The 15,960-nt window shown below is 36.9% G+C and overlaps 1 long non-coding RNA gene across 1 annotated transcript; it reads left to right on the top strand.

Moving 5' to 3' along the window:
* The first annotated feature begins 1,386 nt into the window (after positions 1 to 1,386).
* Positions 1,387 to 7,882, top strand: LOC121673406. Its single transcript, XR_006019206.1, has 2 exons — positions 1,387 to 1,465; positions 7,282 to 7,882. It is a non-coding gene; the product is annotated as an uncharacterized LOC121673406 (long non-coding RNA).
* Positions 7,883 to 15,960: the final 8,078 nt, after the last annotated feature.

The raw sequence follows: 15,960 nt of genomic DNA, 5'->3' as shown, positions 1-15,960 counted from the left end.
ACTAGTATGAGCTAGTCTGGGTTCAAAATTCAATATTCAAGTGAGACAAAAAATTGGGAAAATTATAAATAAAAGCAATAGGAAAACTGGAAGAAAACTAAGACAAAAAGAAACCTTTCAAGTGTAATTAAACAAAAGTAAAGATAAATCCTAGTGATGATTTATAGCTTCACGCCACATCAGCAGACAGGAAAGATTTGAGATGGAGGAAGAAGGTGGTCATTAAATATTATTATGTGCTTTAGGAATATGATTCAAGTGAAGGAAATAACCTGCAATTGATAGTAAAAAGGCATGATGAGAAAGAAGGAAGATTTTGTGACCTTGTTCTGGAATATTTAGCAGAGATTGAGTCAAAACTGATCTGACGATATGAAGAAAACACAAGCAAAATGATGGGACATTGAGGGATCTTTCAAAAGAGTGTGAGACTGAAGACAGGACAGAATTTTGCATATAAGGGGTTTGGTTTTATTTTACTGATCTGTCCTTAGAGCAAAGACAAAAGTTGGACAAAGAAATGCATCTACATCAGTGGAAGGACAATGGAAATAGCAGATGGCAAAGGTTAAGTTTGGAGGAGAATACCTAGAGAAGAAGTTTCTGTCAGGAAAGGCTGTTCAAGACCCAGTGTTAAACAGATAAGAACTGAAGATTAGAGAAGAATCACATTAAAAATTAATATATCTGCTCTGAAACTGTGACAAAATGATTGCAAAACACTGATGCCAAACTATGAAGGTTTCTTTTTTTTTGTTGTTTTTGGTTTTGGCAGGAGAGTATGGTTGTTTGGCTGACTTCAAAGACAGCTGTACTGGCAACAGCTAAATTGTTTCTGGGTCAGTCACATGGGTGTATGTAGTTTGTTTCAGCATGAGTGTTCTCCCAGTTCCCTGTTTCTCTCTCACAGGTTTTCCCCAGTGTCTACTGTTTGATTCAGATGGATATTAATAATAGCATATTTAATGAAAAAATTATGTAAATATTTTATGAAACCTCCGTAAATAATTTTTATGGCTGAAATGAATCAGTTGTAATGGATATACTGTGCAAAAATTCTTTCTGATTTTTTTAAGAAATCATATGTTCTGTCAATTCCATTTAGCTGTAATGATGTTTGGTGAAGGAAACACATTGAAAATAATTTTTTAATGTTATGGGACTTTCTTACTGTGCTATATCAGCACACAACTGTACATCCAAAATTGTTCTGCTCAAGAGCATCATGGAGTCTGGAAATATAGACAGCATTTCAGAAACATAGAGGATGGTAAAGAGAGGGCTTAATGGTCAGTGTGTTGCCCTCTGAAATGAATAGTGTCTGTTATAACATTAGCCTAGGTTTATGCAGAAGTTTATAAAGTTTAATTGTCTGAATTATACACTGCCAGGAAACAGAAGAAGCTCTAGGGAAGAGATTGGGAAAATACCTGATAATCCCTGCATGTAATATCTGCCCGAGCAGGTAAGGAGCCAGGCAGAGCCACATCCTGCAAATTCTATGGAACTCAAGGAATACCATGTCTTTAATTCAACTTTTATGCTTGAGGAACAATGACCCTACCCCTCTACAATGGGTCAGAACCCTGATTTTGTGGTTACAGGGCATGTGGAGAAGATCAGCTGTGATTCCAGAAGGATTAGTAAGTGCACAGCTATTTTTTAAATGCTATTCTTATCAAATATATACTTGTTTCCAAAAGGAATGAGATTTGTGCAATTAGGGTGCCTGTCTTCCCAGCTTACTCTCCTTTTGCTCCTATTAGGTGGTTTTCACTGGATTTAACATAATGACAGACCAAAATTTGTATGGGTTTTGTTGGGTATATGTTGGACTTTTGCTGAGTTTTTTTTGGTAAAATTAATTTTTGCAAAGATTTTGGAGTGATTAAGAGAAAGACAAGGAAAAAACAAAGACTTTTATCACTGAGGTAGTAAGAAGAAACGTAAGAAGTAACACAATTTCAGGAACTGGTGTATCTACTCTTTCTGATATGATGTCTTCTAAATTTGAGATTATGGAGATTCAGTCTTATCAACATTATTTTTTCTCCACTGAATGGGAGGATTTCTGCCCAAGCATAAACAAAAGTTCAGTTATTGTAAAAAGCCCTACCACAAAGATCTATGTTTTCCTCATTTTGCAGTACAACATTGTACTGGGCTATGCTTTCTAAATTGACAATCCATGTGCTAATCATCACTATTTATATTCGTTTGTATAATAACTGTAAAAACCCCATTCTAGTCATGATTTCAAACCCTGTCTTCTGCTCCCAGACTTTTTCTCTTTATCAGGCATGATTATAGGGTAGGGAACAATTTGTTAAAAAAGCTGAAAACTGAATGGAGTTTGGATAAAGATATTTAGCTGCAAACATTAGTGACAAACATTAATGTGCATATCCATGGAAATCAAATCACCATGGAATTAAATTTGTACTTGTTGGCTTTTCAGACAAAAAGGACGAACTTTGCTTTCAGTTTCAGAGAGGAAAGAAATAGGAATTTTGTTGGGGTTTTTTTTTTCCTAAATAAAAATCTTAAAGTCTGATCCAACTGAATTTAACAGCCATTAGAAGCTGTCTAGTGCTCTATTAGGTTTTGAGCTCATATTAATGGTTTGTGGTGTATCAGCACTGAAAAGCATATTTTATGAACTCCAATGCATGGATTTACACATGACTTGTGATATTAAATCATGCTGTGTGTATAATTGATAAAACAATTTTGTATTTGCTTTTGCTGATCATGTTTCCTTACAAGAATTGCTGTCCTAAAAGGTAGAAAATGCTTCATGAGGGTGATTTTAATTTTAATTTTTTTTTTATGTTAGCAGCAGATTTTTCATAGTCTATAGGCCTAAGAAAGATTAGTAGGAAGAAGAAATATCTTTTATGATATTAATAAATACATCAGAAATGCTCAGTGTCCTCCCCCCGCAAAAACAACCCCAGAACAAAACCTCCCATTCTGTAGCTCTTGATACCTAAATTCTTATTGTATTGATGCTATTTTTCATGTGTAGCAAAGTGGGTCATTTTAAACACAAAATCCAAAGTTTAAAATAATCATGAGTACTTCAGTATTCATTCAGTGAACAAGTATGTTTGGAACAACAGATACTTGGCATAGCTTGAACTGAAGGTGACCTGGCAGTGCCAATCTGCAGATAGTATTTTGTTATATAATTTAATGGTCTTCACATTTTTCTATCTAGGTGTCTGAGGCAGGTTTCCTCTTTCATACAAATTTTGTGGTAACCTTTGCCCCACAATGGTTTAAATCACATTCTTAAGGGATTAAACTGTTATGACAAAAGAGGAATGTTTAGATATTCTGCTTTGCAGCTAAAAATTTGTCAGATTAGAAATTGTGTATTTTATAATCTCAAGATCAAAGAAGCTTTCCATCAAAGTTTTATGTCCGCTATAATATTTTCCCAACCTTTGTTGAACCTGAATTGTTTTGGATTATCTCACATTGGGTTCACTGAGTATGCCTAGCCAAATGTGGGAAAAAGCTTCCTGCCAACATTTTAAACATTTCACATATGTAGGGCAGAGGCAGTAAGCCACAGGTATTAGTTTACTGCAATGGCGAAGCTTGCTTTAACAGTCTTTTTAACTCTACTTTTATATGAAATGCTTTTTGAGATTAGTATGACAGATAAAACCCCAAAGGGCAACCGTTTATCTTCCATTAGGAATACCATTCACTTTCTTTAACCTAGTGACCTAAGTGCTCCTGTAAAGAGTCTCTTTTATAGAGTTTTTACATCTCGATGGATTAAGTATCATTTCTCTGCTGAGGAGAAAAAAAAACACAATTCAATTTCTTTAGAAGAATGACTTGTCAGAGAAGAATAGTTTTTGTCTTTATCCATCTTTAATTCCAGCAGTCATGTTCCCCAAATAGTCACAAAACAGTGATCATTCAAAGTTCAAATTGTCAGTTCATTTAAAATCCACTCACCGAGCCCCTTTATTACATTTTCACTACGTATTTGGCAAGGTAAATAGCAAACCAAGAGGACAGAGAATTCAGTTGTTCTATGTGCTGTGTACTACCTTGATAGTCTTTAAGGTTATTCAGCATAATCTTAGTGAAAAATGCACATTTATAATAACATCTTTTTGTTCTGTTAAAAAACATAACATTATTTTATAGATAAAACCCACACATAATCAAAGTAAATCTGAACAGGTTCCATAAAGAAATAAACAAATAAATTGTTTAGACATTTCCAAATATAATTGGAATTTGGCATTCAGAGTGAGGTTCATTCCCCAGGGTCCAATCAGTACTATTTGGGAAAGGGAGATAGCTTCACTTTTTAATGAATATAATGAAAAGTAATATGCCCAAACTTACAAAAATGTTAAGTGTCTCTCTTGCATTTGCTCTGCTTGGTTTATAAAAATTTAGTAATGCTTTTAACAAGCTGTTAGGTGACTCTGTTTGCTTTTAGAAATACCCATCTATGATGAGAGGTCTGGCCTGTGCTCAGGTGCTATGCTGCACTACATTTTAGACTGAGGCTCAGAAACAATTTATTTTTGGTGGCACTTGCCTGAAATAAACCTTTAACCCTACCTTTACAGTCTAGATTGTAAATTGTTGTCTCCTGATTTTTTTCTGCATTCTTCTTGTCTAAATACCACACTGTTATAACTGGCTGTTCTCTGTTCTCTGGCATGTGCTTATTTAATTTTCTTTTTTGAGGTCAGTAACCTGTTTTCTTGATTGATTTAGGTATTCTGCATGTATCTGCAGGAGTTAAAAGTCATTTTGGTTTCCCTGTTTCACCTGCACTTTTTTAGGCCCTGATCTTTTCAATTGCAACATGAAATGGCCCAGTTACTTCACTGAAGCTCTGAAAAAGAGGAGTAACTCACAAACTACAATTCGCATTATGGTTTCTGTCCACATTCAAATTCTTTCGCTTTAGTCCGAGTCTATAAAAAGCACTGGATGTACCCCATATTGCAAACGTTTTATTTTTTAACTCTGTATTACTTAATAGCATCTATATTGATGTGCTTGAAGCACCTTATAGGTAGGACTACCTGTGGAAAGGGTCTGTTGAAAGCATAGAACTTACTTGTAATTTCATTTGTTTTTCAAGGCTTGTACAGATATCATTAGAAAAAGTGCAATATCAATGTCTTCAGCTGTTGAAGCTTAAGATAAACTTGTATTCATTTTTTGAAACAATATGAAAAATACTGTAAGACAAAGGATTAGAATTTTTTTTATTTCATATCAAGATTAATTGAAAGATAGATTCACTATATATGCATTGCTATCACATCAAATGTTGAAGAATTATCTTCCTTTCCCCCTTTTCACCCAATACCACCTTCCTCTTCCTAGTCTACTGCTGTCTGTACTCTGATCTTTTTGTGCCCAGATTCCCTGTTTAACAGAAAAGATTATTTTTTTATTCTAAGACTGAAACTGTACTCTTTAGGTCTGAATTTGAATCTAAGTCTACTACTTATGGGCCATAAGTAAATATCAATCCTTGATATCTAGTATTTATGTTCTATTCTCCTGTTCTTATGGAGTCAGGATGAGACAGACATCCAGTCCTGTAACAGCATCATCCTTGTGTGTGTCTTCACTTACTGGGCCTATTAGTTATGAGTTACAATGTTAACATTAACTAATTAGTTTATTTCTAAGTGCCAGAATCTTGTGATTTGTGATATATGACAAGTCTCTTGATCACGGTGTGGAAAAATATGGTAAAAGGCTCTACTAATTTACTAACTAGTAGAAAAACTAGCATTTGTCAAAGAAAGGCAGATTGTGTCAAAACAATGCCATTGCAGTAAATCCAGTCTTCCCAAGTTTAACTACAGTAGCTCTGAATCTACTGTCCCCTGTGTTTTGTTTTCTTCATATGTGATTTCCCAAAAATTAAAGGGGAATTTTTAGATTGAAGAAATCAGATGAATGAATGTCTTGTGGAAATGTTAACATATTTTTGAAATTGTGATCTGGTAGATGGTGGTAAAAAGTGAAACCTTGCTGACTGAAAAAAATTAGAGAAGAAAACACAACTTATGCCTGCTGGGATACTTCATCAAACTGTTTTAAAAGACTAAGAAATGAGATTGTACTTGCCCATGGTCAAGGGATTTCTAAACTAGAATATTAAACATTTGTTAGAATTAGGTTTCAAACAATGTTAGGTGTTTCATGCTTGAATGACGAAAAGACAATTATTTCCCAGTGTCTTTGCTGCCTCTGGGCATGGTTAAATAATGGAATTGTATTCTCAGAAAGATGTGGTTTATTACTTTTAACAGCTTTTCAAGCTGAAGTCTTTATAAATAAAAAGAGCTATAATTTAAAAAAGATAAAAGCCGTGTGCCATTTCATCCCCTTGAAACATGGAAGAGAAAGAATTGTGTGCGGTAATATCTATAACCTTTAGCATGTAGCTTTCTTGAGGTGGGTATTCTTAAGGGAAAGAAAATGTGATGCTCCCAGAGCCAGGAGCTCTGCTCATACTTGCTTTGTTGTTTTATGGTTCTCAAGGCAATGGATTATGCAAAAAACATAAGTGAATTTATTTGGACTTGATGAATTTTGATGGTGATTCCACAGGTGGAGAATAAATTAGAAGCACCCCCACCTCCCCCACCATCCCCACTCCACATTCAGATACTTTATGTAGCTTTGTTGTTCCTGAATGTCTCCAAACCAGACTGCAGCAGTCAACTACTGCTCAGCAGGGCCAGTCCCAGATCACCAGCAGTATCCTGTGCCTGGAACTGCTCACAGTCAGGTTGTTCTCAGGTATCTGTTCTCACCCAACAGTGAGTTGGGGTACTGGGCTCTTGTAATTCAGCCCATGGAAGAATTATTTGTGACCCTTCCTCTCCCCACCAGTGCTGTCAGGCTGACTGGTCTCACACACAAAATCTGCTGTGTTGCATGTGCACTCCACCACAACTGAGACCATCCACTAGAAATCAGCAGCTTTCAATCTATTGTCTAATGGAATTACCATTTAACATTTCCAGTGAAGGTGGACTCTCATATGAAAAACTTGTATAGATAGGACCTCATTTTATTTTTGTTTTAAATGAATTTTATTTCTGTCCTTCAGAAAGAGATACCCTGCAGACTATTGCTTTAAATTATTTTGGTTATGGTTACCTGGTATTTTTAATGTGGAAAGAAGGTAGAAGTCTTCCAAAAGGGAATGTTCTGCCCTTCTCCATGGCTGGTCATTAATGCCTGTCCATATCTCCTCTCTATTTGCAGACCTAGCCTGTGAGCCACCGTATAATGAAATCTGTCAAGAGGAGTCTTCTATGAGAATCATTTCTGCTACCCTCTCACCTCCTCAAGAATAGTTTAGATGGATCAGTTCCTTCTCTGAGCTGCTGTGCATCTTCAGAAACTCTGGAGCTGGCAAAGATGGAGGGAAAAAAGCAGCTGGAAAAAAAAAAAGCAGCTGAAAAGCAGCAACGTTCTTGGTGCTGGAATGGATTTGTGTATAATATAAACAAAATTAAAATGACTGATCTGTTCTGTTGCTTTGCTGCACTAAGTCAGGACAACCATGAGCTATTATGGCTCCATTTGCATGATATCTAAGATTCTGTATGGTTGTTATGTTCTTAGGATTTTGAATCTCTTTCAACAGGCCGCAAAACCTTCATAGGCTACCAGTTTTCCTTTATAGTAAGTGAGGTTAAGCTTTGTAACAGCAGCTCAAAAAGCAATACTTGTGTGTCCACTCTCTGACACATCATTATTGTGTGATATGTATCAAAGCTTCCCTCTTTTTATCAGATTGCAGAATTGTCCCATTTGTACAACTGCTCAAAGTAAATAAATGATCTAGACAATGCTAAGTGCACATGCAATTGAAGCTATTCATTGTTTGGTCTCATATCGAGGAGAAAACATGTCAAAGGATTTGTCCAACCAGACCAAGGTGCCAAAATCCCTAGATCTAGCCCTGACATATGGTATCAAGCAGATGTACTGGATATGAAAAATCACAGCTGCCAGCCAGCTGATAGCTACCTAAGAATCAGTCAGTGCTAATTTGGTATTTCTGTGCTAGATAAGATCTATGTGGTGTGTCTGTGGGTAACTAAATCTCTGTTTACATTAGGTTGATAAGAATGGATACCATACAGAGTGTCTTAGGAAAGATGTATCCATTTGTGACTGCAACCCACATGACAGCTAATTATTTAAAATGAACTCTGCTGTTCTTGCACCAGAAATCTGCATCTATAAAAGCAGAACTGAAGTGGCATCTTCTTCATGAGGTCTTCCGAGACTTCAAAACAAACAATTGTACTTGGAGTTTGAATCTTATTTTGATAAGGCCCTAGACTCTGCTGTGGAGTGGAAATTATCTTTAAAGTGAGTTAAGTTGGTCAGAGTAGCAGAACATTTTATTAAAATAGAAAATAGGGTCTATTGTGACTAGGTACAGCAGGAGCATCCCTGGTGATATTTTCCTTAGCTATATTTTTCCTTCATTTCTTCACTTTTCTCTTTCAATGAAATTGTTCGGGTGTCAGCAGCGGTGGAATTTTGTCACATTTATTGTATTACAAAAAGCATCAATTTTACACTTTAACTGATGCCAATAAACATTTTTTCCACTGTGGCCAAACCCCTCTTGTTTTTAGTACCTGTGACTGGAATTAGCCCTGTCTTGTGAGCCATAAAAAGAAAAAAAAAGGGAGAGAGAGAGAGAAAAGAGAGCTATCTACCTCCAAATATAACTACTTTGAGTGAAATAGGCCTGATAATTTCCTCAGTGCCTCCTATCTATTAATTTGCAACATTTCCGTTCCTCCCTTTCCTATATCTTACACTTGCAAAAAAAGCAACATTTCCCAGATGTCTTAAAAAAAAGATGAAGATAGTCTATCAGATTCAGTGTTCCTTTTTAAACTAGTGCTCTCTCTAATGTCTACATTAATTAAATAAATGCATTTTTAATTGAAACACATGAAGCTTTCAAGTCAAACTGAGTTCATGTCCTCAGGCACCCTTTTAATGGAATTTTGGAGTGACAGTGCACACCAACCAGCTGGGTCAGGACCATGTTAATGCATCATCAAAGTTTTTTTCTCTGATGGCAGAAGCCATTGCAGATTCATTCTAAAAGGGGAAGCCTACGTCTTCTCAATTCTTGCAGAAATAACGCCTCATGAGGTCTCAACAGATTCCACATGCAGTTTAGAAGATAATTGAACCAGGTGTGTCCATTTTTAATATTTTATTTTACAGGAGGTCAAGTTTTAGTGGCAGTTAATGATGTTCATCTACAGGTTTTGTCTTCCCTTCCAAGGACAGAGGAATCATTTATTGTTCTTTTACTCTAAAGGAACTATGCACGAAAGAACTATGCATTATGTACATAGAACAATAAATAGTTTCTGGGATTCATTGATGTTATTCTCAGTGGACTAAAGCATTTTCTTTCTTTATAAAACAGAATAAAAAGAAAGCATCATGAGTAAACCTGAATAGATACACATCACAATGGGTTATCCTTATGCAAATACAAAGCACAGTCACCATCAGCAATGTCTATACCAAAAAGAAAAAAAAGCAAAAGGGTGGTTAATTCCCTTGCATTGTTGACTAATGAAGCTTTCCAAGTTATGCACATGCTGCAGCTGCACATCCTTTGTGTTCTGTATTGGATGGGGTTTCTGGAGCCTGTTCTGTACCTTGTCTGCATGAGACTTCCTGGTGCTCCCAGGGGAGCTATCAGTGCAGGCTGGATTCCCAAGACTTATCTGCATTTAGTAAACAAAAAAAAAAGGTGGAACATTCTTATCTGGTCCAGAGGAAAACTGGTCTAAGCCTATACATCTATGTCCACATTATTTTTTCCCTCATATTGGAATGGCTTTACCCCTACACTGTCTGTAGGAAACTCTCTCAGATATGTTGTATCTGGAATAGCTGCGTAGCTTTCCCCATAGGCATCATTGTACCAGAAAGATACCTGAGGGACAAATTATCGATGAATTACAAGACATGCAGACCTGAGTAAAAGTTCAGAAGCCTAAGTTCACTTAAAATATAGCTAGAAAAGGAAGTAAGATGCTTCTTTTATGCAAAGCTTATGCAATTTCATTAAGAAAAAAAAAAAGAATTATTTCCCTGAGGTAAAGGCTAGCAACTTTTAAATCACTTTTTATCTTATTTTGGACAGAAATAATTAAACCCGGTCGCTTCATTTTTAGTAGAGTCCTTTTTGAAGAAGACATTTTCAGCCTTATTTACTGACCCTGGTTACACATTTATACACTGAATTAAGAGAGTAGTTTAACAACTTGGCACAAATCTCTGACTCCAGATTTCAGAGTCCACCTCATCTTCTACCTCTGTGGCCTTTTGAATACTCAATATAAGAGATATAAAAAGATTTCTGTACAGTCTCTGAAAGACATACTTGCTTGAGAACTCTGTATTATGCACCAAATAAGAAGGTATGCTTCTTGAATGTTGGCCATGGAGAAGGAAAGGGAGCTGGATTTTTTTGTCAAAGGAAAAAGCTCATTTGGTTTGTGAAGAATTGTGCCCACAAACTCCATGTTGAAGATGGTTAACTTCTGGAGTAATAGAACTTTGCAGAGCAGTAGTCAGGACACTCCCATTGCCTGCTGCTACTACTACTGAGACTACTGGTCTCTCTCAACTTAGCTTGCTCATCTCTGAATTCTTGTGTTAGGCTTCTGTTTTCATCACAGAGGAGCAAGCAGTAGATTGAGTTCCAAAATATCCTTTTCTGTCTCCAAAAACCTCCCTCATGAGTATTTGTAATAATCTGTTAAGATACAATTACCTTTATTAATACTTGGGAATATAACTTTTTATTTCATTGCTAGGCAATTGGTCAGGCAGCGATGATACATACAATTTATAACACAGAGGTTCAAAATAGGAATGAAAGAGCAGTCACAGAATTCAGATTAATCTAGTTTGGCAACACTGACTTGTAAGTGGACATGTAGGCAGAAGGAGAAAAAGAACAACAGCATACCATACTTCTTTTTAATGCTTTCCTTGTCCTCAGTTATTTTCACCTCAAGTATTTCCCTCAACATTGGTGGTTTGTCTATTTAGTAACCTTCTATAAACCTTTCTTTCTACAAATTTCCCCATACCACACATACCTCTTGTATTGACTAGGTCCTTTGGCAGGTTGTTACAAAGGTTAACTGCATGTTATATGAAAAACTACCTTTTTGTTTCTTCTTTGAATCTAATTCTGCTGGGTTTTTTTGCCAGCAACCTCCTTCAGCACTAGAAGAGCAGTGAGTAATGAGTCTCTGGCCAACACTGGTTCTGTAGACCTTTGTGTTACGATCTGAAACCATCTGTTTTCTGAGCTGAAATTTTGAGCCTATTAAGTCATCCATAAAATCATCCTAGTAGTCTTTGAACCCTGCTAATACATATGTTTTCTGAGATTAGATGACTAGAGTACAAAATTAAAAGTCAGAGTGAATGATAGATCTACATTCTAGAATAATATTTTCTGGTTTATTCTCTGTTTCTTTCACAATTCCTAGTATATGAATTTCTTTTTTTACTGCCTCTGAATAATAAGTTGATGCTTTTGTGGAACTACTTATCATGCCCTCGAGGTCTCGTTCCTGCAGAGTGATGAGCAGATTCGAGATCACCTTGTATATCTGAAGGTAGAGAGGTTTTGTCCTGATGCTGAGAATTTCATCGAATTATAGAATCTTGGAATGGTTTGGGTTGGAAGGGACCTTTAAAGGTCATCCAGTTTCACCCCCTGCCACAGGCAGGAACACCTTCCACTAGACTGAGTGTTTCAAAGTCCCATCCAACCTGGTCTTAAACACTTTCAAGGATAGGGAATACGCAACATCTCTGGGCAACCTGGTCCAGTGCCTCACCACCCTCATAGTAAAAAAATTCTTCTTAATACCTACTCTAAACCTACCATCTTTGGTAGCTTTAACACTTTGTTCTATCACTACAGGCCTTGGTAAAAATACCTCCTTCTATTTTGCTTATAAGCTCAATTAGAGGTCACAATAAGGTCTCCCCAGAACCTTTTCTTCTCCATGCTGTACAACCCTAGCATTCTCAGCCTTTCTGCATAGGAGGAATTTTTCTATATTTGTATTCTTTCTGACATTTTTTATCCAGTTACTCAGGCCTGTTAATCTGAAATTCCTCATACGCCAGCCTTATCCTCACCATCTTGAATAAAGTAGTGTTTTAAGGTAATTTCACAGGAAACTTTTTGTTCAAATGGCTTGACATAATATAATAATAAAGCTGTCTGATTTCAAAAATTTTCAAATAATAAACAGCTACATTTCATTAACATTTATATCTATTAAATGAAATATTTCTAGTAAGTCATCCCATTAAAGTGAGTGTAGTGACTTTTGACTCCTGTGAAAATAATAGTAAATTATGATTCAAACCTCACTAGCAAAAATGTGAGGCTTTTGGCAGTGCGCAGAGGAGTTTGCTTTTGACTTTGATTCCAGCAACAAGGGAGTTTTATTTTTATTTCTTTTAAAAAACTATTTGTTGCCAACACACACAGTGGTGTCAGAGTGAGTTTTCCTAAACGTAACTACCAGACAGAGGTGTCCTTTTTCCACAAAATGATACTTCAATCTACTTGGTATATTTACTGTGCATTAGACAAGAATCACCCATCTTGCATGGTATTCGTGTGTCTTGTACCATAAGTAAGAGATTCCAGAGTGTCAAGTCAAGACCTAAATGTTACATTAGCACATCATTTAAATGAAGGGCTTGCAGCCTGCATGTGGAGAAAGTTGCTGCCTGGGATATTGCAGTTGTCATGGATGAGTTCAGCGTCTCTGCTGTAAGCAAGGACCAGTCAGATACACGCCCTTCACTCTCTCCAATGTCTCCTCCTTCTCACCTCCCTTGACCTCATGCTTTGTACAGCAGCTGTGGAAAATCAAATCGTCCTGCAAACCTGCTTTCTGCTGGCCAGCTGGCAGCGTGGGCTGGGACCAGGAGTGCCAGAACCTTCCAGCTGTACGTGTATTGCTGACTATCCATCTGTAGCATATGCCATATGCCAGTCCCTGGAGTTAGCTGAGGAGAGGATACATCTGAAATGAAACTCTTTCATCAACATGAAAGTGTTCCTTCCCACTTTCTTGCCTTGCTCCTCTGAACTTTTCTACTAGTCATTTATTCTCTTCTCCCTTCCTCCATGCTCTAGGAATCATATGAAGAGAATTAATTCAAGCCCATGGCCCACTGCTGTATTTTTTCAGTGAGTATAAAAAATTCTGTGTGCTCCTTTGAGTAGAAGGTGTGGCAAGTACCACTTGTCTTGAGTAAGTAATGTAAATGTAGTATTTGCTGCTCCATGGGTTCAGACAAATCTGTTCAGGCAATTTACAGTTGATTTGATTTTCTTTCCCATGAGGTCAACGCAACACATACAAGTGGATTATGAGGAACAAGAGGTTAATTCAAAGATATGGTCAGTTCTGTCTGACTAAAATAAGCATGTCCATCTAAGAACACATGCATTTTCTAGCCTAAGTTATTTAAAATGTTTGCTTACTTAAATAGTGGTTTTCCCCTTAAAAAGCAAAGGCAGATATTTCTTCACTTCCCAGATTTCTCAAAAGCTTAAAATAGAGGTGGCAAGGAGCCAACATGCTTAGTAATGTGCAGTGGCACTCAGAAGGCAAACACGAACAATAAAAATATCCTTCTGCACTGGCAAGGCTGATCACATTTGACTGGAATGTGGATTTCATTATATGTTAAAAGATGAAGCCTTCTACCATTCCAAAAGCACACCCCTCACCACAGGCAGAAGTATGCAGAGAGAATTCAGGGCAGATGTGCTTTATTAATTTTTACTTTTAATGCTAGATGCAGTTGAGATAAGGATTGTGATAGTGGAGTAAATGTCCTAGAGCTCTCTTACTCTGACCTGTATACAAACCTCTTCCTGTTTAGCCTTTTTACTGAATAGGAGAAAAGTCAAGACTTCTGAGTTCAGCAATATTACATTTTTATTGCTCACAGGTCATTCTTCTAAGGAGATCCAAAGTTAGTTTTCAGGGAAAAATAGAATCTATGTATTTTTTGTTCTAGATTCACTTTCTGTCTTTTCCGAGTGCTACTTGACTTAAACCAAACCAAAGCATAATAGAGCAAAGAGTCCAACAACAGAGCTCTTCTGGAATTCTTGACCTTCTGGAATTCAAACCTCTTCTCTTGGTTGTCATCCATCTGATGAGTGGATCTGGGTGGTTAGCCATCTGTTGAAAAATTCACTTGTAAGTTATGGGGCTACTCATGGTGCCCAACCTCAAGGATCTAACTTAAAATCTCAAAATGCCTTCTCAGGGTATCTCACTCTCTCTTTGGGTTTTACAGAAAACATGTGCTCCTCAACTGGAAGTCAACCAACTGCTCCTAAACTGCCTTCACCCAGTAACAGTGTGAATCCCTTCCTTCCCCAATACTCCTGTTTTTCTTCATCTACCCAAAACTCTATCTGTAGTAGTACAAATTGTCATGGAAAACCAGTCTCAGGTGCTTTCTAGAGCAATAATTGTGTTAGAGATTCTATTTTTCTTGGAACCAAATTAAAATTTAGAAGGCTCAAATCTGACGCTTAGGTAAATGAGAATAATACTCTTAATTTTTTTTCCCCTTCAAATATTTGTATTGAATAAACCAAATTTGTTTGCATAACTCTGAAAAGTTGCCATCTGGCAACCTGCTGCCTCAATTCACAGCAGAGGGTTTAATTCCTGCCAATTTGAAGCCTTTGTTTTAAAATCTGTGCTGAAAACAATCCAATTCTCCTTCCCCTGAAGTCAGTGGCAGAACTCCCACTAGTTTCTGGGGGAGAAGGATCAAGCCCAGACAATAATGGAAGGTAGTTTGAAAAAAAAATTCAAAGTATCATCAAAGGAGTTGCACTCCTAATTCTATTTGTCGCTGCTTTGAAAACATAATGGCAAGGTTTTGCATATATCAGTCAATAGCTCTAGGCAACTTGAAACCATCTGAATTAACTACTGTACTTCTCAGTGAGGTCTCTTTTTAAAACAAAAAAAAAAGAATAAATCCCCATGGGAAAATAAAGGAAAACATTTGAAACAGTGCATACAATACTGTGTTTTCTTTTCTGAAAGCTAAAAGAAGCTGCTAAGTAATTCTATTATTCATCACTCAATAAATAGAGATTTTCTGGAGCAGGTTGAATTATAGGACATAAGATCATAGCCATAGAGCTTAGGCTGAAATCCCATCAGATATCATAACTAAAAAGAAGGTGACTTGAGCCCCAAGGATAAAATAGGATGTTAAAGAAACAAGTGGTGATTCATCATCCTCTAACTCCTACAGAAATCTTTCTATTTGATTTAAGGGAGAGCTGGATCACTTTATCCTACTGTTTTCTTCAGTGCCAAATTTGAACTATGCCACAGTTGTAGGCCCCTGTGGCTAGTTACAAAGCTGAAACCTTGATGACCTCTGATCACAGAAATGTGCACATCACTCCTTTCCCAGGGTGAAAAGTTGGCCTCCATGTTCTGGCCCATTTCCAGGTGAATTCTATTCTGCATCCTTGGAATTGCCCTGTATTTTAGCCATGAATAAATACATATTTCATTTCCTTTGTTTAAAACTCTTGTGCAGTGTTACTGGTACAAAATGGCTGTGGTATTCTGATCTGAGATAGCTGTGTGTCACTGGGAAGGAAAGTGATACCTGCTGAGGTCCCTGGGCTTGTAAATAGCTGTTACTAGAAATGGTACTGATCTTTCCTTCTCTCCTGCAGATTGCCGGTTTCAGCCTAACCCCAACATTGCAAAAAAAACCTCCCACACATATAGATATTATCTGAAATGTAAATTCAGAGCAGATGTCCAGAGTGCTTGCTACCAGCCA

This window comes from Corvus kubaryi, unplaced genomic scaffold (genome assembly GCF_017639235.1).
Source record: "Corvus kubaryi isolate FWS band 111438036 unplaced genomic scaffold, C.kubaryi_AGA036_p1.0 65383, whole genome shotgun sequence".
NCBI lineage: Eukaryota > Metazoa > Chordata > Aves > Passeriformes > Corvidae > Corvus > Corvus kubaryi.
Note: the sequence above shows the minus strand (reverse complement) of the source record. Positions and strands in the feature narration are given on the sequence as shown.